This window comes from Anthonomus grandis, chromosome 6, assembly GCF_022605725.1.
Source record: "Anthonomus grandis grandis chromosome 6, icAntGran1.3, whole genome shotgun sequence".
In the NCBI taxonomy this organism is placed as follows: domain Eukaryota; kingdom Metazoa; phylum Arthropoda; class Insecta; order Coleoptera; family Curculionidae; genus Anthonomus; species Anthonomus grandis.
In genome coordinates this window covers 4,008,991-4,034,980 of record NC_065551.1, presented here as the reverse complement: position 1 = coordinate 4,034,980, position 25,990 = coordinate 4,008,991, and the positions used below count along the sequence as shown (strand labels likewise).

The window sequence follows — 25,990 nt, the reverse complement described above, 5'->3', positions numbered from 1 at the left end:
AAATTGAAGGCTGATTGGTTAAATTGGGCAAGTTTTGAAATTGCATGCCTAACATAGCGATTAAACCGTCGTTTTGTTAAGAATTGAGACTCTCTGTGTGCATGGTAAAAATGATGTAATTCAAATGATATTCTATTGCGCTGTATACCTTAAATACATACAAGTTTTATGAGGCAGGAAATGAAAAAATGATTTAAATGTAATTTATGCAATCCAAATACGGTAGATACAAAACAAACATTAAATTGAAACTATAAAACCTTGAGTTTTAATATTAAAACAAATGTTGTTTTCCATTGATGTATAAATCACTTTTTCTAGCGAAGGTTAAATTTAACACCCTTATAAACTTAAATGTTTACAACTGCATATTATGGTTTCTTTTTTCATTTATATTAACCAAAACAATTTATATAGCTATTAAAGCGAAAATAATAATGACGCAGCTTTTTATTTGTATGAACGATGTTTTGACAAGCAGGGAAAAATTATGTAACTTTTTTTTAATTGATTTAATTGAACTGTACATTTTTCTTATCGCGTTTTTTGTTATTATGGATGTTGTATCGGCTTCTAGATATTTAAAACAAGTTGTTCGCAATAAAAATAGAAAACTAAAAATATAAAAGGATTAATTCCTTATGTTTGCTCACCGTCTTAGCTTTTAATGAAGACGTTGACTTCTGGCTCCCTTAATTTGTCTTTTTTTTTAATATTATGATAATTGTAAAAAAGAAAGTCACTAATAAAGATATTAAATTGACTGTGGTGTTTTTCTTCCTTAAGGTAGTGCAATCAGTCTGACATTTGAAATTTTAAGAAGTTAATGCAGCATTTGTTTGTTTTCGGACGTAAGTATCTATCAGGTAACAAATAAAATAAATAAATAATATTTTTATTAAGAATAATAATAACACTATTACATTATTAAATCTTAAAAGGCGAATTCTGGCTTGTTTAGTCACTAAACCGCTACTCTTAAATTATACACACATTTATTAAATGTCTATAGGTAAAAAAAAATACTAATACGTCCTCTTATACGGGGTGTTTCAGATCTATGGGATCAAACTTCTGGGGGTTGTTCAGTGCAACAGAAGAATCCATTTGAGTATAGGAACCCACGTCCGGAAATACGTCACTACGCCACTACGGCCCTAACACGTGTTAAAATTTATAAAAAACATTAATAACCAAATAGGATCTGCTGCATTTATTTTTACCTTTTGTACATGATACCATAACAACAATTGTTTAAAATCAACGCTTATAAATGTCAATTCTCAATGTCATGCTTAAAAATTTTATAGCTTACAATTTTTAAACATTTATTGCTAATGGAAAACTTTACCAATCAAGAATTAGCGGATATGCATTTGGCATACGGAGCAACAAACTGCAATGCACGAGCAGCATCGCGGTTGTATCATAAACGACAGCATCCTGGATACAAAAGGTTTATTGCGGTTCATCGGCGGCTCGCTGAGACGGGCATGTTTAAGACCAAGATGCATGATACTGGTGTTGCTCGAACCATAAGAACGGTCGAATTTGAAGAAGAGGTGCTTCAGCGAGTTGCCGATGAACCATCAAATAGCACCCGTGACGTCGCTAAGAATATGAATACGAGTAACGCTTCTGTCTGGCGGGTACTACACGAGCAACAACTCCATACTTACCACTTCCAGAAAGTTCAAGGTATGACTGCAGCCGATTATCATCCTAGAGTTCAATTTTGTCGATGGCTTCTGGATCACATCAATGCACAACCAAATTTTTTACGATATGTTTTGTGTACCGATGAAGCCTTTTTCACAAGAGACGGTATTTTTAATAGTAGGAATAGCCATGTTTGGGACGAAGAAAATCCTTATGCAATTTTTCCAAGAAAACATCAGAATCGTTGCTCTGTCAACGTATGGGCAGGCATTGTTGATGACTATTTAATTGGGCCATACCTTCTACAGGAACGGTTAACAGACCTATTTATCTGCGTTTCTTGGAGGAAGTTCTCCTAGAACTCCTTGAATATGTTCCACTAAACGTTAGACAGCAAATGTGGTTTCAGCATGATGGAGCGCCGGCTCACTTTGCTATACAAGTACGCGAGTATTTGGCTCAGCGGTTTGGACACCAAGAGGGTTGCCAGAGGTGGAGCAATTTTTTGGCCTCCTAGGTCACCCGATTCAACGTCGCTCAATTTTTTCTTGTGGGGACATGTAAAGTCTTTAGTCTACGAAACTCCAGTAGAATCAGAGCTAGACTTAATTGGACGAATAACAGCAGCATTTGAAATCATTTAAAGGAGGATCAAATTTTTAGTGTCGTCTGCCGAAATCATGTGCGGCGTTTAAATCGGTGTATTAAGGTTGGAGGAAGACATTTTGAACAATTGTTGTGATGGTTTCATATACAAAAGGTAAAAATAAATGCATCAGATCCTATTTAGGGAATTAATATTTTTTCTAAATTTAACGCGTCTAGTGGCGTAGTGACACATTTCCGGACATGGGAATGTCCGGAAATTGAGACTTTGAGTTTGTGACGTCAGTTTTTTAAACTTATATTTTACCGTTCAGTGTGTGTGGTGTATCATACAGGGTGTTCATTTGAAAACTTCTCACCACGGATTTATCGAAAACCACTGTTAAAAAAAAAAAAACGCCGAAATACGTCAAAAGGTTTGTCAAGGGGGACCCTTAAAAATTTTAAATGGCAAGGGGTATCGAGTAATAGCTTATTTAAAAGGTCTTTCGAAGTCGGTAGTTTCCGTTTTAAATTATAAACGAATTGTAGATTTGGCAAACCCTAACGGGCAACATTTTCAACACTTATTGAAATAAAAACTGATATTTTCATGTTTTTGTTTTCTATCTGAACAAATTAAGATAAACAAAGATTTTTCTAATTTTCTCGAAAACGAATCGACCGATTTAAAAAAATCAAACGTCAAAATAAAAGACTTCGAAAGACTTTTTAAACAAGCTATTACTCGATACCCCTTGCCATTTAAAATTTTTAAGGGTCCCCCTTGACAAACCTTTTGACGTATTTCGGCGTTTTTTTTTTTAAACGGTGGTTTTCGATAAATTCGTGGTGGGAAGTTTTCAAATGAACACCCTGTATATGTGACCCAGTTAAGCGTATTTTAAGCTTCTTAAGGTATACTTTTTCGTTTTACTTTAAGGTCTTTTTGTAATTTTATTTGGTTTTCTTTGCATTATTTTTTTAGGTCTGATGATGCTCTTAGGAGCGAAACATGTGTCACCACTTTAACAAATAAAATTTTTTGAGACCGAGACTTTGTGTTGTTCTCTTTTGATTTATTTAGATCAAGGTCTCTTTGAGAATATGGACGACTTCTTTCAACTTAAAACTTTTAAACTTACATATGTCCTTTTACTCAGTGGTGAAATATGATCCTCAAACCTGCCTTGTGTCATATAAAATTTCCCAAAATTTTAACTGTTTTTTGCTCTCGAACGAGTAGACCAGCTGCTAACCCTCCATCTCAAGACCTGTTCCCTGTTTTAAACAGCAATCGTCACATTGATCTTTTCTTGGTTGAAAGATACCTATATTTTGCCGTTCAAATATCTTATTAAATACAAAAGTAATGAGAGCTTTCCGTTTATAACATTAAACGCACTTCTTATACAGCTGTGATTTATTTTTGACTATAATATCCTCGATGTATTCTTTTTTGGTATCGGCTCTTGCATAATATGAAGGAATTTTAAGTTGTCAAACCAATTTTCAAGAAATCTTTTTTCACATAAATTGGGTTCTTCAGCCGTTCTTCTTTTCTCATTTACTTTTGCCGAAAATGGTGACATTTCATTAGCTTCAGTATTGCACCAGTTTCTTACACTCCATTCTCCAATACAAAGAGTTTGCTAAAAACATCTTTTTACACACTCTAAGTAGCTGACCAGCAACTCTAAAGTAATAAATACAGGTATTCGATTTTTGTGTTTTTTGCTCTTCCTTTTTCTTCTTTTAGTCAATTAAGTCATTCCAAAAGTTTTGAAATATTTCGGTTCTCTTGTCATTCGACACTTTATTGCAAAAATAAACGTTTGTTTTTTCACAGTGTTTACCATTGCATCTTTCTCTTATTTTTCTTTCTTGCCTAATTTTGTTATTTTATTTTTTCTAGTAAATCCAAGATACTCTTTTCCTTTCATGTGCTTGCTTTTATTTTCGTTTCCTTTCCATTTATTTTTGTTTAAATATAATAATAAAATAGGAGACCAAACGAAAACAAAACAAATTACACATTACAACTGAGTTGTAATGTGATCTGTGTAGGTCTAGGCCTGATGATGCTCCGATAGGAGCGAAACACGTGTAGCTTTTAAGCTTTTAAAAAATTATATGGATTTGATGAGACCGTGACTTTGTGTCCTTACCTTTGTTATGTTTTCTTGATCTGAATCTTGATTTCGACATTCATCACCATTAATTACCCTCATCTATATTTTCCAAATCAGATTCTTCACCGCTGCTCAGTACATAATCAGGATCCATCTTGTTATTTTCTTGGCCATTGTCATGTCTGAAGTTTTCAATTTGGATGTTGTTATTGGCTGTTGTTTCAGCTTCCAGATTTAACACTTCATCTTTTTCTTGGATACTTTCTGGTTTCTTTTCAAAGTTGGGATTAATGGTGCTTTGGTCAGAGGTAATAATGTTAATAGGTGTATTATTGTAAAGCATACTCGTCGAATTTTCTTCGAACAGGATTACATATTTAAATCCGATCGGCAAACCTTCTAAAGAATAACCAGGAGGGCAAATATCTGACGATACCTCTAGTTCGGGTACATTCTGAGTGGAATCAGGTTGTTCAATTTGCTCAAGTAGTGCCAATATTTTTTTGCCTCGATTCATTCTGACAGAAAAAATTTGTTCAAATAAAAGCTTAAAAAATTAATTCATCCTAATAAAATCATACGTTGTTTATGCAAACCATTAATTAAAAACTTTTTTAGGGTAATAGGGTAAGGGACTTTTTTAGGGTAATAATATTTCGAAATTGTTAATTGTTAATAAAACGGTTTGACTTAGATAAATATTACCATAAAAATCGTAAAATAGCAATAAACAGTTTAGCAATAATGACTTAATTTTTAAAAAAATTGTGACAGTTAAGGAAAATACAACACCACATATGTCCACAAGGCAAGAAATAGGCTTATATTATACAGGGTGATTCATTAATATTGCACGAAAATGAAATGCCGGTTTTTTTGGGTTAAATTATGACGAAAAGTTCCTATAAACATATGTCCGAAAGTGCTTCGTTTCCGAGATACAGGGTGTTCAAATTTTCTTAAAAAATCGATTTTTTATTAATATCTAAGAAATGCCTTTGCTGTTTGCAATGTCATTCACACCATTTCTGGATATCTTAATGATGTATCTTTTTGACATATGACAGTTGATTTGTTATTCCAGGGACGTGCCCACGGGGTAAGCGGGTTAGGTTTTTTGTACAAAAAATAGCACCTAGTAGATTTTTTGAACCTCCTGTACATTTTTTGGATGACGCAACTAAAGATGGAATTGTTTCAACTCTTGGGTGTTTTTCGTATCTCCCTCCGTTTTCGATAAAAAAATTAGTTTAATGCAAACGTTTGAAAAAACTTGAATAAACATAATAAAATGCCTACTTATCGATTTACAGGGTGAAGAATAGTAAATACGGTAATTTGGAATTTTGACATGACATTAACTGTACTACCTGTTGAAAAATAGTTTTAATTAAACTTAGGTACATTAATTAAATTCTTAGAATAAACATTAGTAAATTGATGAAGGTAATGAAAAGCTATGGACTAAGAAACGTACGCTATAAGAGTTGTTCAAAATGAGTTCCTCCAACTGCAATGCATGCGTCTGTCCTGCGACGCATTGACTGGCGAACACGTTCAAAGATCCCTGGCGTGTTTCGAATAATATCGCAATTTGCAATAATACGATTTCTTAATTCTTCAACATTTTCGATGGGGGTGGTATAAACTAATTGCTTGAGGTGGCCCCAGAGGAAAAAGTCTATTGGATTTAGATCGGGAGATCGCGCAGGCCAGGGTTGTATACCTCCACGACCTATCCAACGATTGGGATATACTCTATCTAAATACTGTCGAGCAATTAAGCTGAAATGCGCCGGAGCGCCATAATGCATGAAAAACATTTGGTACCTTAAGTCAGGCGGGACGTTTTCTAATAGTGTTGGCAACTCCTCTTGAAAAATACGCCGATACACTTCTCCACTTAACCTTTGTTGCAAAAAGAAAGGACCAATTAAGTGGTCTTCAATGATTCCAACCCAAACATTCAGTGAAAATTGGTGTTGATGGCGACTTTCACTTATTCCATGTGGATTTTCATCTGCCCAAATGTGATTATTATGGAAATTCATTATCGAATTCCTGGAGAAATTAGCTTCGTCCGTGAAAAGTATTTTTGATAAAAAAGGAGGATTTTCTACAATGTTTTGTTGTAACCATCGACAGAAAGCCACTCTATGAGGATAGTCGTCTGGCAAAAGTGCTTGTACCCGCTGGATGTGATACGGGTACAAAAGCTGATTTTTCAGTATTCTAAACACTGTTGGCTGACTAATGTTTAAAGTGGCAGCAATCTGTCTTGTACTCGTTGAAGGATTATCCTCGATTTCGTGGAGCACTGCTTCTTCAGCTTCTGCGGTTGCAACTGTGCGGGGTCGTCCATTGTCGACTGTAAGTTTTTTAAAACTTCCACTTTCTCTGAGACGTTGATGGAGGCGAGTAAACATTTGACTATGAGGAAGTACTCGGTTAGGGTATTTGTCCGCGTAAATACGCCTCGCTGCTTGTGAATTACCATTAGCAAGACCATACACAAAGTGCATATCGCACATTTCACTATAAGTGTACTCCATTTTAGACAAAAATGAGGAAATTGTCTACTTGACAGGAAAAAAACAACACCTTATCACTGAGCCACACCTAGTAATGTTAAATGAACTGGTATTTTATTTATTGCATTTTCAAAGCAACGAAAAGAATGCGACAAAAACTAAAACGATAATAGTATTTACTAAATTTTGTTTAATACGTATTTACAATTTCAACATTCCGCAGTATTTTTTAGATCAGCAGTTGTTAATGCTGTACTTGATATTCGACACTATGAATAGGTAAGTATTACATTTTAGGAAGAAAATTATTTCTTTGCTTTCGCGTGATTTAAAAGCATTTACTTGTATTTTTACAGAGGGATGCAAAAAAGCAATTCTTAATTTTTTTATCGAAAACGGAGGGAGATACGAAAAACACCCAAGAGTTGAAACAATTCCATCTTTAGTTGCGTCATCCAAAAAATGTACAGGAGGTTCAAAAAATCTACTAGGTGCTATTTTTTGTACAAAAAACCTAACACGCTTACCCCGTGGGCACGTCCCTGGAATAACAAATCAACTGTCATATGTCAAAAAGATACATCATTAAGATATCCAGAAATGGTGTGAATGACATTGCAAACAGCAAAGGCATTTCTTAGATATTAATAAAAAATCGATTTTTTAAGAAAATTTGAACACCCTGTATCTCGGAAACGAAGCACTTTCGGACATATGTTTATAGGAACTTTTCGTCATAATTTAACCCAAAAAAACCGGCATTTCATTTTCGTGCAATATTAATGAATCACCCTGTATAGAATAATTAAATTTATAATTATATTTAAACTATATAAACCAACAACGCGTAAATTAGTATTTCTCCTATCGAATTAATAAAAAATATTTAATAAAAAATTGTACATACCTCCAAAATATCAAAAATCTGGCAACACAAACTTTAACGCAACAACACAACAAAATAAATACTTCCGAGCACAAATCTAAGAACACAAATTCGCGTAGCGTATATTTACTAGCCACGAACTTATTACAATATACCTGGACTGCCAATTTAATGAAAAGTAAATGACCACTACTAGAGGGCCGCCATTTTGCGTGATTGTGTCCTTTCGATGTTGGTCACTCTGACAAATTTCAGTTGTGCCAATTGTAAGGAAACAAAACAATTAAACTTTTTGAGAGGTTATATTTACAAAAATACAAAATAGAAAGTTACATTTAGTTAAGGATCTAAGATAGTTACGTTAGATCTGCGATTTTTCTTGTAATTGTTTAAGAATTTCGTTAAAATTTATGAAAGAAATTAATCCTTACCTAAAATGAGACAAAGTTTCAATTAACTTGGGATGCACTTTAAAATATTTGTTTTATTATTCTGATGATCTTGAATCTTATAAATCTAAACTTAAACTTGAATCTTATAAATCACACATGAAAATTATGATCTTTATTTAAATTTTTGCTTGTATTTACTAAACAAATTCAATTAAAAACACTTTTATTTTCTTTCTATTTTTACTATTACGCCTTTTACTTTCCTTCTATGTAGAGTGTTTCCACATTAATAGGTACAACCATCTATAAAAATCAAAATATAGATGATTTTATGAGTGTTTGTAATTAAGGGTTTATACAGTAAAAATAAACAACTCTATATTTTTTATCATAAACAACACGGACGACAATTCACAATAATTTGGTTTTGAGAAACGGCGAACCAAATACCTTTAAATAAGGATGGTGATACATTATTCACGTGTTAAGTGTGTTCTAAGGAGGAAGCTACATCGCCTATTGTAGACGATATACCCAAGCGTCGTTTACAAATCGCCAAAAACTAGGCAATCCGCTATACTCTCACACGTCAAGCGTCAGCGTCGTCAACTTCATTGCCGTTATTTAATATTTCTTTTGTTGGCGACACTAAAAATGTTCAGAGTTACCAACAACAAAAAGACATATCACCAATTTTAAAATGGTAATAAAACAATCTTTTTCTTTAATACATTTATGATTTAATTTTCCTGAAAAATAATTACTTAAAATTATATATATAATATACAATAATTCATTATTACAGATATTATATAAATTAGAATTAATATAAAAATGTTTAAAAGTATTTTGTTACCACTGAACTATGTCAACCCAAATAGATTAGAAAATATTGTGAAGATTTAAAAATTATTTTGATAATTAATTATATTGTAAAGTATATAATTCAGCTATCAGACAATTAACGGAATGTTTTTTTTTTTTGGGATAATACTTAAGACTAACGACATAAGTAATAACATTCATGTACTATATGTAAATCTACACAAGTTATATTCTATAAAAATGTATAATAATCTTCTTTGTAAAAATAACTTTACTGCTGAATGAATAATCTTTGTTTAATATACAGGGTGTCCATTTAATATCGCGGTGCTCGATTGCGGCTAAACCGTGAAATAGAAAAAACCTTTAATAGAGGGAATGTTAATTGAGTTAGAAGAGCTACTTTTTTAAAATTAGTTTGGTTGATACAGGGTGTCCCAATAAACGTGGTACAAAATTTGAACTTTTTTTAAATGGATTAAGCTATATTTTTCTCCAAAATGGGAGTCTCATTTGACTCTTTCTTTAACCCTAAACAGTTTTTCCCTAAAATGCGAGGTTGTCTAGTTAATAACAATTTAAAGACATTTTCACAAAAATCAATACTTCACTTAAATATTAATTGCCACCGACGTTTTTTATATTTTAGAAAAATCTATGTAGAGTCATTGGCTAAGTACATTTTATCTTTTGAAATTCCAAAATTTATTTCTTTTATACAGGGTGATCAAAATCGTTACTCAAATAATGATATTTTCAATTCAATTTTACGCTATTTTTTTAAATGGAACACCCTGTATCTAGTAACGCGTTTTGATAGAGTATTCTTCGATCTTCAATTTGATACTAACAAATTTGCCTTTATCTCTAACCGTTTTCTCAAAATTTGTTCTTAAAGGAAAAGTGACACATTTTTTTTCATAGGCATTACGACACTTATTACAGAAAACAATTAATAGGTATTTTATGGAATCAGAGTGATAAGCACTTTGTTACTGTTTAATTCTATTTGGAACATTTTTTTGTAAGAAAAAAGTCAATAGTTGTAATAACTATAATAAAATAATAATAGTAGAGATAAGTAATATTAACCCCTACTGCTATCTCATTTAAAAACAAGAAATTTTTTCCTACAAATATAAAGTTGGCCATAGTTCATTTATTATTTGTTGTGTGCCGTCAATTATAATGTTTACTTATCTTTTATAATACAGAATTATAAAACAGAATTACTCTCTCTGTTTTAGTTTTTTTCCGTTTCAAGATTTAGCCGCAATCAAGCACCGCAATATTAAATGGACACCCTCTATATATATATATATATATATATATATATGTACATATATATATAAATATATAAATTTAAAAATGAAAACAGTATGTATAGCATATATCACATACATAGTATAACAACATAACTTGAAACTATAATATTGAAAAAAAATTCATTAAAATTTAAAAAACAAATGCCTACAGAAAATAAAAAAAAACAAGTTATAACAAAAACATTCACTCTGATCCATCTGGGCACACAGCTCTCTTAGTCTCTAAATCTCTGTCTCGTCTCAGTAAACACAGGAAGTGGTATGATATGAGCATGAAATAAAATAAAAAAATAGGCAGTGCAAATCTTATAAATAAATTCTCTAAATGATTCATGTGAAAAATAATTTTTGGCAAATTTTTAATTAAATATGTATTGTAATGTAAAGCCAGCAGTATCAGCATTATTAAAATTTGTTGGGGAAAACTGATCAGAACAAATTGTTCCATTTAAAATATACCTACTCTTACATGAAGGATATTTACAGGAAAATCTTAATCAATATTTTATTGTGCAAAAGGAAATGAGAGACCAGACATTTTGTAATATGATAATCAAGTTAAAAATTAAATATTTCAAAGGTGTAACATCTTGATTGAAACCAACTGAATTCCATTTTATTACAGACTAAAAAATGACAATACAAAAAAATAACAGTAATAAATAAAATCACATTTTCTTACCGGACACCTGGAATTGCTGAAAATTAATTAGAACATTCTTCCCGAGATTGAAAAAAAACTTTTTAGGAAGTTATTGATTATTAAAATAACATCCTTAAAACATAAACAATCCCAACCCACGCTTCCAGCATACATTTAAATGAAAAACAAACACAAATGTTATGACAAATAATGTTCTATCAGTAATGTCAACAACGTCATTTCTGTTAGCTCCTGTCAATTTTGCCAAGCAAGATGGCCGACATACGATCCCGATTTTCACCATACAAGCTTCATACATGTGTTTACTAGTATCCACGAACTTAATAAATATACCTGGACTGCTAATGCATATGGCCACGATACCCAAAAATGACCACTGCCTGGTGGCCGTCATTTTTATAGTGGTTGGATTTAGGGTCAAAATTTATGGCAGAAAATTGTTTTTCGAAACTTTATCTCGTTTTAAAAGCCTACAATTAAAAAAAAACGTTTGTTTCAATTGAAATCGGCATACAATTAAAAAAAAAAACGTTTTTTTAAATTCACCCTTTCAGTGCCCCTAACTCCCTTAACATTTTCCGCCCTAAACTTATATGGAACTTTTCTTAGTATTTTTAGGAGGACTATCACCCCTCCCCAAATTTTTTTTACACCATTTCAATGACACCCTGTATAAGAAGGCCTTGCTGCTAGGAATTCAAGCTTAAGTCGGAATATTGACGCGATTTTTAAATCGACATAAATAATAGTAAACGAATACAGTGTAAATAAATATTTCCAGAGTTTTAAGTGATCGTATTAAAACGCTAATCTAATTTTAATTATTTTATTATTATTATTTATCTAACTTTATACTATTGGAAATCATAAATTTTCATCTATGTTTTGCAAACAAACTACATATTTATTTGAACAAGTATACATACATAATATATATATATATGTTATATATATATATATAAATATTATATATATAATATATATATATATATATATATATAAGGGAGCTACGCCCCTTTGAATAGGACCCCTTGAAGACAATTTTTTCTCTATAACTTTAAAACCCTTTAGAATTAAATTTTGAAAATTGGTGTACTGCATAAACATTTCGTTGTGAATAAGATTCTAAATTCAAATTTTTTAAATTTTATTCAGGTGCGTCACATGCGGGGATTGGTAAGGGTAAAAACATCCCTTTTTCTTTTACTCTTTAGGTTATTGTGATTTTGTTTAAAAATTATAAAATTTTAGAGTCTTATACGTAAAAAAAGTACTCTTAGTTCAATTTGATAGAGCGTACCATTTACGAGAAAAGCGACTTGTTTATTGATGAAAATTAATTCGCATTACGATCGACAAAAAAGACACTTTTTACTCACATTTTATTTAACAATTTATAGAAAGTGTTCCAAATTATTACCATTCGCGTCACGGCAAGCTCTTAATCTTTTTATTAGATTATGGTGCACACGTGGTATAATTCTTGAATTGTTTTTAATTGTCTGAAATCCTTCCTCTATTCTTTGTCAACATCAATATTGGGTATAGGGCGGGAATAAACTAGTTGTTTTAGATGTCCCCATAAATAAAAATCAAGGGGGTTTAGGTCAGGAGACCGTGGTGGCCATGGCACTGGACCCCCACGACCTATCCAGCGGTTTTGATAGGCATTATTTAAATGTTCTCTAGCGAGAATGCTAAAATGTGGGGGAGCACCATCATGCATAAACCACATTTGTGCTCGTAATTGAAGTGGTAGATTTTCTAATATTTGTGGTAATTCATTCTGTAAAAAAATTGTGTAAATTTGTCCATTAAGTCGTTGCGGCATAAATACAGGTCCTTTTAAATGCCCATCGATTATTCCCGCCCACACATTTAAACTAAACTGCTGCTGATGTGCCTTCTGTACCGTAGCATGGGGATTCTCATCCGTCCATAGGTGGTTGTTGTGGAAATTGAAAATTCCGTTTCTTGTGAAGCCGGCCTCATCAGTAAATAAAATTTTCTTCTCAAAATTTTTAAAAGCAAAGCGGTTTTCTTCTAGCCAATTACAGAAGTGTACACGAGGAAGGAAATCTCGCTCTTCCAAAGCCTGAACCCGTTGAATATGATAAGGGTAGAGTAACATATCGTGCAAAATTCTCCATACGGTTGACTGAGAGGACCCTTCTTGATTTGCGATGATGCGAGTGCTCAAAGATGGATCTTCTTCAATACGATCTAGCACGCGTTCTTCTAATGAAGTTCTTGGTCGCCCAACAACTTCCTGTCTTTGAAATGTTCCTTAAGCAAAATTTAAGTAGATATTATGCGATATTACTCACATTTTTGAATGTACCTGTTTCCTGTAAATTACGATCTACTCTTGCAAAAACCGTACGGTGTGGCACTCGTCGATTAGGAAATGCCTCATGATACAATCGTCTTGCTTCAACACAATTACCAAATGCTCTTCCAAACATAATGTGATTATCAGCTTGTTCTTGATACGTAAAATCTATGTTTGCTTTTTAAACTTAGAAAAACAAAGTACCAAACTCAACAAAGGCAATGCCCTTCTTATTAATAATAAATAGTAATTTGTAAAACACTCTATGAAACTAATTTTACTTTGACAAAGTAAATTGTATTTTACAATGACATTTATCAGTCATTTAAATGCCAAAAACCAAAAAACAACCGCCAACTTCGTTTTAAATGCGTATCCAGTAATTTTATTATGTATTAAACACACGCAATCAGAAAATTTTCAAAGTCGATTTTCTCGTAAATGGTACGCTCTATCGAACTGAAGTAAGAGTACCTTTTTTACGTATAAAACTCTAAAATTTTATAATTTTCAAACAAAATCACAATAACCTAAAGAGTAAAAGAAAAAGGGATGTTTTACCCTTACCAACCCCCGCATGTGACGCACCTGAATAAAATTTAAAAAATTTGAATTTAGAATCTTATTCACAACGAAATGTTTATGCAGTACACCAATTTTCAAAATTTAATTCTAAAGAGTTTTAAAGTTATAGAGAAAAAAGTGTCTCCAAGGGGTCCTATTCAAAGGGGCGTAGCTCTCTTAGGAAGCAATTTCGAACCCATATTAATATGAACTTTTTGCCTTATTTTCATACAACGATTACGCCCCTGAAAGGATGCCGCTTACTTTTGAATCACCCTGTATATATATGTTTTACTTCTTTTGTTTCTATATATTATTGTATCTTATCTAGTTTATTTTGTTTGATGTTTTTTGGTTAGGCTAAATTTGGAGACAATTTTTTCATAGTATGAACTCGACAGCTCTCGCACAAGGTATGAGATTATTGAAGTATAGCCTTTTAAATCGCGGATCAAGTATTGTTGCAGCAGCCAATAGTTTTATTTGCTCTCCTGTAGCTAACCTTTTCTCTATTTCTGTTGACAAATTATCTTTAAAAATTGTAGCGATTGGGCAATTGTCCACTATTATTTTTTTCACAGACATCTGGATATTTCCAACAAGAGGTATAACGATACTGCTTGTAGTGTATTTGGAACTAGATATTTCACGAGTGGCAAATTCCAAGGGTTGTAGAAGGTTGATCACAGCTTCAATTTCTTTTATTTTTCTTGCAGATAACATGATTGGTGCTGAAACTTCAGTGTTAACTTAAATCCGTTGTAATAGTGAAATTTTCCGCTCTTTCGATTTCGTGTAAAAATTTTCGATTTTCGATAATCGTGATTGCCGTGTACCTTTCATCAAGTAGATTGCTACTAGTTTTTCGTGATCTAGTATTATGGGCAAATTGTGCGCAAACGCTGCACAAATCCTTCATTTTCAACTATATTATTGGGCTGATAGTCACGGCCTATCATAAACAAAAGGGAATTTCTTATTTTCAAATGTCTTCTGCCACCAGGAGTGTCATTTCAAACTTGAGAAACTTTCAGTTATTGTTTTTTACTAAATAATGGATGGGAGATTGACCTATCCTCCAACTTCTCTGTTATTTCTGTCTGTGAAGAGTTTGAAGAAAAGGATGTCCCTATGCTCTCACTCTCGTGGGTTGTGGCGATATCGATTTCAGTATTTGCATGCATATCTTCTGTGTCACTATCAGAATCTACAATCATACCCGTATTGGTAGTCGTATATAAGAGTGGTAATTTGAGTGGAACCAGATGAAGTTGAAGGAACAGCATTATCAGTTTTATTTATTGTAGGTTGTAAAGGAAGATCACAGAATTTTTCTAAAATGTGCTTATGCATTGCTTGAAGGTGACATTTTAGGTTAGTTGTGTTTCCGGAAGTTTTGATTTGCTTGGAACAGAATCGACAAATAGCAAATTTTTTATATTCACAGCTTTTAAAATACTGCCACAAATTACTTTTAGATGACATTTTCTTATGTCTGCAAAGACAAAAATGCCATATTCAGTTGAAGTTTTAATGCTTTTGAATTATCAAATAATAAACAGGTGTTATTTCAATATGTAAGGTCAAAATAATATAAATAGTATTTATCAGGCTCAACGATTTTTCTTTTCGTTACAGTAATATTTTTTGCTGAGCTTAGGATTTTGTATTTTTCTCCTCTGGTTCGTGGCCTTCTATCAATAGTGTTTATTAAGCAAATATATGTCGTCTTTTAAAGTATATTTTGTTTAATGTAGTAGTCTCGCGGAGCCCATTGTAGCCAATAATGTGTAAAAAATCCTAAGGTAATTTAATATATTTAATAAACGTATATTTTATAAACACTCTGTATTCGTTTAAAAGTGTCTCAACCGTCCAAGAATTATCTTACATCCTTGAAAATCTATACCCTAAACATAAACAATAATATAAGCAGAGATTGACAGAGACCGAAAAAAGTAAAAGAGGCAGTGAGTGCTAGCACTTCGGCTTATAAAGAGCCATGTATATAAAGTGGTCATAGTTTACCAGGTGTGGTGGTGTTTGTCCACTAGGTGGATATTAGTTGTTGTATAAGTCCATGGCTAGAGTTTTATGGTATACCAGAGTTTGTCGCTGTTTAGCGAGGTATTACCAGGTTTTGGTCGCTTGTGTAGCAATCGACAGGGATGCCTTCTGAGCGCGCAGTTCCTTAGAGTTGGTCTTGTGAGTTATAGAGGGCCCTCACTTGTCTTCTCGATTGACACATTTGGATTCTAAGATCTCGGTATATGTTATCTTAGTTTCCGAGTGTTGAGATTCTTACTGCTTAGCGGCAGTGGAACGTCTGGGGTAGCCTTAACTATTTTAGGGGACACTAGCTAGTCGTCGAAGAAAGAAGATATATATATGTAAATTATTAACAAACATAAAGTAACTATGTTGATGGTTGTTGGCATGACTAAATCAAGGGGACCGAGGTTCCCCGGTGAGTAAACTTAATCTTTATTAGATGGGTCAGTACAGTACAGTGAAGCTCGCTGAATGAATTGCATTGTCAATACTCACGTAAGTTTAATTTTAAAATACCCAAATTTTTCAAATGTTCATATAGAAAATATAATCATTATTATTGATATTGATTACTAATATTCACTAATAGCAGAATAGCACAGATGTAACAAGGGAATCCCCCGTTACATATGTGACAGTAGTAATGGGACTATACTCAGATACAGGAATCGAGTAGTATTCAATTCCCTAAAGTATTTTATTTCGCCCATCACTATTTGATGATTATATGTATATTAAATGAAAACATCGATAGCGTTCAATGTTTCAAACCAAAACATTTCCAATAATTTTAATTGGTCATTTTTGTTTGAAGAAATAATAAACATCGATGTATATGATCAAAATATCGATCCTTTGACAACAAAATATCGACCATCGATAGGAAAACATCGATGTTTCAAAAACATCAATGAACATCGCCCAACACTACATAAAAGAGAATACATAAAAAAAACTCTCTTTGGTTTGAGCGAACATATTGAGTGATATTGTGTAAAGGTTACGTTTTGTTGCTTGTATGGGTAACACTTCTTTGTTACGTATTGGTGTTTCGAAAATGCATCGTACAATTTACACACAATTATTATTAATTAAGATTATCAAATATAGCTGCAACCCGATACAACTTTCCGTGATATTGATTTATAATTGTTGTACTGCAGTGGTACATCCTCCAAAATCTTTGTGAATAGTCGGAATAATGAGATGTAGCCACCAAGATCGACATTTAATTGTTTTCAGACTTGCTGAACAAGAATTTGCAATTAAATCTAAATGAAAAGATTTTGGTGGTTGATGAAAGCAAGAAATATTCAGAATAATTTTGTGTACATACATATATTCGATGTCGATTGCAACAAATTTTTGAGTAACATTGCAAAAATTAAACACGACTGTACCTACTTAAATGTTTTATCTATTATTCGCCTCCAATGAAAAATTGTAAATATCGACATTTTCACGAGTCTTAATAAGATTTCAAATTTTCAAATTTGGAATGCCACCAGAGTTAATGGTGCTCATAAAAAATTCTCGTATAATTCTGTTGTTTTTATTGTTGTTGCGTTTGTTATTATTTTAACACCGTAACAGCCTTCTCTTTACAAATGCCATTTGCATACCGAAATATTACCGCGAACAAGTGGATAAGCATGTATACTCGCAAAGCAATGAATCATTTTTGTAATTGGTCACGATAATTATATGATACAGTAGTGCGTAATATCAAAAATTTAAGAACCTACCTTGATGTTTTTCTACGCTTGGATATTTTGTACAGATTACTATTGACCTCCGAATGCTCGATTGTCATCAAAAATAATAGATTCATTCTAAAATAATGTACGCTACTCTGTGTTGAAGCGACCCTAGCCTCACTCTCCAGACAGCCATAACCTGCCACATCGCTCAGTTTCATCAACATCTGCTACAATATCCAGAGAGGTTCAATCTTTGAAAATTAGTTCTGATAGGGAGGCCATTGCTGCCTCTAAGTCCCTTGAACAAAATTATTAGAGGTTGATTTTGTCATCGATAATAATTCAGTGGCGAATAAAACAGCAAATAATATGGACCCGTTGACTCCACCAATAGTGCGGTTATCAAGAGACTCAGATGCGACTGATGGTCGCTATTTATTGGCCAGACTGAGAGACCCTTCCATCTTAAAACCTCTTAGGCTATTCCTTGCCTATCTGCATGATCAACCCTCCAGTGTGTGTTTTGAAGGACATACCAACACCAGCATCCGATTGGCACTTGCATCAGAGGGACTTCCTGGTGACGTAGACTCTTTGCGGAGGCTCTACTTTCGCTACCATGATGCCTATGGTATTGGTCCAACTGAAGTTGAAGCAGATTTGTCAGCCTTCAGGTCCTTCTTCTCATCAGAAAAGCTGCTACGCCTTCAAAAAATCAGAGAGAGTCATAGCAATTATTATTCTGGTGGATCTCCCGCCAGGAATAAAAATTTTTAAATGACTTGACGCGAACAGAGGATCAAGCACCCTCTAAAATACTGGATAATGGCAAGCTTAGTATTTTCTCTCTAAATATTCAGTCCTTAAGACATAAAACTAATGATTTATTTCTTTTACTGGAAGAGCTTCATTTTCCAGAAATCGTTGCCATAACTGAACATTGATTGCATGTTGGTGAGCCTGTGGTGGTGGATAATTACACTACAGTTGCCAGATTTGATAGAACAAATCTAACTCATGGAGGTACTGTGATATTATCTACTAGCAACGACTTTTCAATGGTAACCAAGTTCGATAATTTAGTTTCCGAAAAAGTATTTGAGTTTTCCATTGTCTACAATAATAATTTTGATCTTTACGTTGTTTGTATTTACAGAACACCTGATGCTGACGTAAATGTTTTTTTCCAAAAATTACTAAGCTTGCTTGAGTCTCTGCCATTAAAAAGCAAACTCATTTTATGTGGCGACCTAAACATTGATTTTTCCAGTGTGTGTGCTGCTCAAGAATCTCTCCAGTCCATTTTCGACTCTTTTGGCTTAATCATGCACATTAAATCACCTACCAGAATAACTAAAACCAGCTCTAGTACAATAGATTATGTCGTATCTTCCTTTGAGCCAGATTTCGTCGATTGTACTGTCTTAAGCCCAGGTTTCTCAGACCATGAAGCAATGTTAACAAAGTTTTCCATAACTAAATCTAAAAGTAAAAATGTTCCACGCAAATTAGGCCGTATTTTCTCGGATAAAACTTTTATACATTTTAGGCACCTTTGTCAATCAACTGACTGGAATATTCTCTCTGACGACTTTGATTCAGAATTCTCTAGATTTGTAAAAACGCTATCTAGTCTTTCTCACAAGTCCTTTCCTTTGAGACCTCTTAAAAAGAAGCAACATAACCCCTGGTCTACCCAAGGCTTGCGTACATCTGCTAAGAACATGCGCTTATTATCTCATCTTAAGAAATTTTCAGACAGCGCTTTTGTTCATGAGTACGTAAGACTTTACAAAAAGATTTATCAGAGAACTTTAAAAGCCGCCAAGGATATTTACTATAATAGGAGACTGGCTAAATCTAAAAATGTGGCTAAGGAAACATGGTCGATTGTTAATGCTTTGAGAAATAAGCCTTCTTTGTCGAATACTATCTCCACTTCATCTGAAAACCTTAATGATTATTTTGTAAATGTGGCAAATAATTTAATGAGTACCATAACTCCTTCCCATGATCCACTTTCATATCTTCCCATTGCAAATGAGAATTTCCACAGCTTCTTCTTTACGCCCGTAGTGTTACCAGAGCTTTGCAGTTAAATTAGGGAAATCAAAAACAAAGGCTCTTCTGGAATTGATGGAATTACTCTCAAAATGTTTTCAAATCTGCCCGAATGTACATTATGTCATCTTATTACTCTAATTAATCAGTCTTTTCAAAAAGGTGTTTTTCCTAACTGCCTTAAGTTGGCGATAATAATTCCACTACATAAAGGAGGAGACAAAGATCAGTCTTCCAACTATCGCCCTATTGCTCTTCTTCCCACACTTTGAAAGATTGGTTAAAAAAAGACTTCAATCATTTTTGCTAAAATATAAAATACTTACTTCCCATCAACTTGGATTTTTTAATAACAAATGCACAAATGATGCTATGTTTTCTCTTTTTAATAATGTATACTCTAGCTTAAACAACCAACACCCTACAGCAACAATTTTCTGTGATTTTTCTAAAGCCTTTGATTGTGTTAATCATGACATCTTATTAAAAAAGTTGCAATATTACGGGTTCAGAGGAGCGCCTTTTGAATGGTTTAAGTCGTATCTCAGTAACAGAAGTCAAGCTGTGAGAATTGATTCGACTATGTCTTCTTGCAAGCCAATACAAAGTGGAGTGCCTCAAGGTTCCGTACTTGGCCCTATTTCGTTTCTTATCTTCATCAATGACATTGCTAATCTAAATATTAACGGTAAAGTCTGTCTATTTGCTGATGATACTAGTTTTACCTGGAGTGATCCGGATATTTCTAAACTTCATAGAACCGTATCAAGTGACTTAACTACTATCAAATCATGGTGCGACTCTAATCTCCTTTGTCTCAACATTTCCAAAACTAAAATGTTGTCCTATAAAAATACCTTGCAATCTTTTGTACTTGGTAATGCAAGAATTGACGAAGTTGATTCTGTAAAGTTTTTAGGGCTAACTGTTCACAACTCGTTAAAATGGGACACACATATTGACTTTTTATCAAGAAAATTAAGTTCCGCTTGTTTTGCGTTAAGATCAATTTCTAAGGAGCTTAGCCTGTCTACTTCTAGAACAGTTTATTTTGCCCTTTTTGAATCGCACCTTCGATACGCCCTTCCATTCTGGGGTACATGTAGTGCAACTCAATTTGACCGTATTTTTAGACTACAAAAGAGAGCTTTACGTTATACACTGAGACTTAAATACAGAAGTCATTGCCAGCATTTCTTCAAAAAATTTCAAATATTAACTTTTCCATCTTTATTCATATTTGAGTCCCTTTGTCTAATACGCAAACACGGTTTAGCATCTGATAGGCCTTCCCATAGTTATCTACTTAGATACACGGAACATGATCTATACCTGCCTACCCCACATTCAGAGTTGGTCAAAAGTTCCATATTATATAATGCAAAAAAAATGCACAATCATCTGCCATTGGAAATTAAATCCATCACATCTTTTTTTGCATTTCGTAAAGCATTAAAAGCATTCTTACTGGAGAGAGCTTTTTACACAGTTAACGATTTTTTTTTGTAATCATTGATTTGAAATTTCGCACTAGCAGATTATGTATTTTTACTATCTGTACATGTTTAGGTATACTGCTTTTTGTAGCTATTTTAGGATTTTTTATAATTTTTTACTTTTTTAAACATTTTTTACTTTTTTTTTTAACATAGAGAGATTTTTTAATGATCTTTTTTTTTGACATTGTATACATTAAATTGTATATTTTATAATAATATTTTTGACTACTTACAATTTCTAAATTGTATTAATCTGTATATATTGTAGATAATCTATTCTATTTATTTATTTATATTTTTTTTTAAATTTTGTTTTGTTTTTCTTTTTTTTAATTGTGTTTTGTTTGCATTTTTGTGTCTTTTTTGTTTTACAGCTTTGTCTACAAATTGTAACAATTTCTTGACAATAAAGCATTGATTGAAATATCTTGAACTTTGTGGTGTTATCTGATTTTCACGCCTATTCATGCGCAGTCACGTCATTGTATTTCGCCATTTTCATCATTTTGTTCTCAAAATTCGAATATCGAATTCACCTCTTTAGACCCGAAGACCCTCTGTGTATCAAATTTTGCGCCTTTAAGGTCATCTGTTAGGATGCATACTGTCATGTCATATCTGCTATTATGTTCATCTTTATTTTGACTTCAAGTTCAAACTTTCTCATCCTCAAGACTCTCCAAAAGGTATTTTTTTACGCGTTTAACATCATAGAAGTTTGTATATTCGATCAGCCATTTTATTTCTTGCAATTTTGAAAATAAATTCAAATGCTCCGACCTTAAAAATCCAAGTATACAAATTTTCAAATAGTTTTTTTTCACTTTGATAACCAGTAGTATCCATGTGTTAGCAGGTTGGATTTTAGGATTAGTGGCAGTCAGTTCTTAAAAGATTTCTTCATTAGTTGCTTGGCCTGGTTAATTGTTCATCTTCAAATTTCCAAGGACAGTTCGATGGATCGAATGGTAGATAATATCTTTTTCCCTATGCAAGTGTGGGATACATAGATTTGCGGTCGAACAAACAAAATACGACGACGCCTATGTATCGACTTTTTGGTTTAAAGCATAAAAAGATACTTGTAGTTTAGGTTTAAGGGTCTTCTCTGTATTTACGTTCTTTAAGTTTACCAACTCTAGCCGGTAGTTGGTCTTTCCCTAGATCCGATCTTACACTGGCACGTCTATCTCTATTATCTATGATATATGATATCATTAATGATCCCTTAAATACTAAATTTAATAATACGTTCCACTAAAATAATTTCTCTGTTTATTTAAAGACTTCGTTAATGATTTATTATCTATTTCTCCATAACTTATACACGTCAGGCCAAGGAAGATCTTGGGTGCGGAAATCAATTATTCGTCAATAAGTGCGGGCTACTTTGTCAGGCTACATTTAGCGATACCAAAACCATATGTCACAATCGGTTGTATCCAGGTGTTAATTGTCATTTTTGTAAGGTTTTAATATCAGTTGCAGTGGAGTTTTTAGTGATTTTCGCATATGTGCGTGGTTAATTATTAGTTACAAACCTAATTATTTATATTTTTTGATTAATAAGTAGAGGAGTACCTATTTATCTGCGAGCTTTATGTTTTCCGCCTCTTCATTCAGTTTAGTCAATACTATTCCACCACCTACCTACTCAATGCTGTTAAGTCATTGTCGCAACTCCTTACCTGGTAACTGATGAGAAGAAAACAGGGATTGACACACACCTCTTAAATTGTTTATGAATAGGCTGACGACTCCTCGCTTATTTTAACTGAGAGAAAAATTAACGGTTTATATTCATGATCTTCCTGTCATGGCAGTTAACTTGATGAGTCCAACCATCCTGCAACCATCAAAGCAGGCATCATAAGATCCCTCTACAATAGAGCTCGAACCATCTGTAGAAACGACGAGGATCTCAAGACTAAAGTGGATACAATCTATAAAGACCTACAACAGAATGGATATCCAAAGAAGCTAATAAGTAGGACCATCCAAAGGACGCGTCCAAATCAAATCAGAGACGAGGCCACCACGACAACCAGACTTCTACCCATACCTTACATTAGGGGTACATCGGAACAAATCCGACGCATTGCCAGCAAGTAAAATATTAGAACTGCCTTTAGATCTAGCACCACTATCAGAAGCATGGTATCAAAGACCAAACCAGATGGCCCGTTGGATACCAAAAATTGCGTCTACCGGATCCCATGTGAGTGCGGTGACTCATACATAGGTGAAACGAAGCGCCCCCTAGAAGTCAGAGCGAAGGAACATCGCAGCTGGACCCAAAGAGGAGAGGTTTCCAAATCCGGAATAGCAGAGCATGCGTGGCATAATGGACACAATATCCATTCGTCAGAAGCCAAGATTCTGCACAAGGAACAGCACTGGCGGAAGAGGAAGTTCGTAGAGGCAGTTTTCATTTCACAGAATCAGAGGATCTTCAGCCAGCCAAGCGTCGATATACTCAACATCTGGAAGCCTCTACTCTCAGGACAGTGTAGGATCTAGAGAGAGGCGTGTCCCCCTCCCAACTCTTTTCACGGATGACTTTCCTTTCCACATCGCTGCACACATCATAGTATATAAGCCTTTAGAATAGTAGTTTGCTGTCATTTTACACTTGATAACGGTTGGAGATACCTACCAACCGAAACGTCGTGTTACATTAAATAAATAAGACAATGCAAGTCCGACAAGATGTTTTCACTGTACCATTGTCTACCACCTTCACAAACAGATTTGATATACTTTATTAAAATTATGCCCTCGGAATGCATTTATATTAACCTTGAACCTAGATTAGTTCCTCTAGCAGATAATTTAAAACTTCAAGTAGTTCATTTAGGTCCCTTTGTTGAACTAGAGATATCATAGTGATTCTCTGGTGACCAGTTTTCGTGACTCAGTATCGGTAACCTCTCTAAAAATGTATTATTTCGCTTGTGTGCAATCCATCATACAACGGATTGTATATTGATGTATATTACGGAATTCAATTGTGGGCATCATCATCGTACGCTGTGGAGGTGTTTGCAGATCAGAAGAGATATAAAGCAATGATGTCATTGCATCCTCGTATTAGTTAACCATATTTCCAGAAGTGTGATATTATAACAGGCTCATCCTTGTATTTTTTGATACTAGTTATGTTTGTAAAAAAGACCTCTACTTTTCGCTACAAAAGGTGACAAGAAGTTTTCTCTACAAGTGGTGATGATCACTTTATCGTTACTGTGAGGGTGTGAAGCAATATCTATTCCTCGTCATAAAAGTATATTTTTTAAAAGATAACAATTTGTGTTATATTTATATATTCTTTAGTAATCAAAGTCAGTCTGGTATCTTCTCAGTGTCCAGTAAGCCGACACAATCCTATTTCTATATCTGATATTATACCTGTGCACATCAGCCTGATAAGACTTATATATTTTTTAATAAAATGCAGTTTTTTTTGAGGGTGGTATATATAGGGCTAAGGCAGTTGAATTTAAGACCCTGTAGAATTCTTATTACTTTACGTTGAATAACAAAGATACACGAAAAGAGAGATGAGAATGGACTAGGGCGAAATGAGCAACAGGATTTCTTCGAGAAGTTTTTTTTAACAAAAGAGATTTTTACTACTAACTGCGACAACATGGAGCCCCAAGAACTTCCTCTAGAATAAACGCAGATACGGATACTGCGCTGTTATCAGCATATTTTAGGAACAGACGAAAAACAATGAAAAACACAAAGTCACGGTCTCACAACATTTACTTAAAGCTACACGTGTTTCGCTCTATTCAGAGCATAATCAGGCCTTAAAAAGCCACTAACGTTGGCAAAACAGTAAATAAACATTAAATCATTGTTCAAATTTTTTTTTGTTTTGTTCAAATTTGTAAATCAGGATTCCTTAAATTAAGCATTACTTTAATAAAAATGCGGATATCTCCTCCTCTTGTCTTCATTCTGATTAAGTAATTTGCAAGTCCCGTAAAATCCCGTTAAATTTCATCTTGTATCAACCAATGTTCTGTGATGAATAATACAATAACCCCCTTGTCTTAAAGAAATGCTTTCATCTCTGTACGCTCTTTCAGCTTACTGACATGATAAAGGCATATCTCTCCAGGCCGAGTTTTAGATGCACATTCAATGTTCTCAATAGTGTATATCCGAAATTGCTTTCTTCTATGATTCCTTTAATCTTATGCGTTTTCTACACTGGCATTTAATTGCAACAAAGCAATTGCTTCTTTTTTAAAAAAAGCTGGAGGTTTTGACAGGTTAGAGTGCTTTGTCAAGTTGATTTGCCAGTCTTCCGTTAAGTAGGATGATACTTTTCCATCAAGTGGCGTAGATTTTTGTATTGCCAACTAGCACCAGGCCTAATTTATTTCAAATGGCTAATTTTTTGGTTGACTATTCAACGTCTATGACTATAATTTATATTCCTATATCTCCTTAGAATAGGTCACTCTTTTTGCATCAATCATGTAAATCTGTTATGATCTTTACGGCTTTCTTAGTGCTAACAAATATGGTGCTATTTCTTTTCATTTGGTGGCTGTATTACGTTAGGATTTGCGCCATTTTTCTTATAGAATGCATTAATTTTTTAAGTTCTTGATTTGGTGACGGTCGACTCAATTCTTTTTGATTTGGTACTAAACCTAGATCCAAGAAGTACTAACGAAGGAGAAGGGGACACCCATGAGTAGTCTAGTATTTTACTACTTTGCACACCTTGCACTATAACTTAGGTTAGAGGATTGGAATTGTCTTT

At 33.5% G+C, this 25,990-nt stretch overlaps 1 protein-coding gene across 1 annotated transcript in view; it reads left to right on the top strand.

Moving 5' to 3' along the window:
- Positions 1-25,990, top strand: part of LOC126737850 (zinc finger CCHC domain-containing protein 10-like) — a 621,641-nt gene that overhangs the window by 403,570 nt on the left and 192,081 nt on the right. The gene's annotated exons all lie outside the window — the stretch shown is intronic.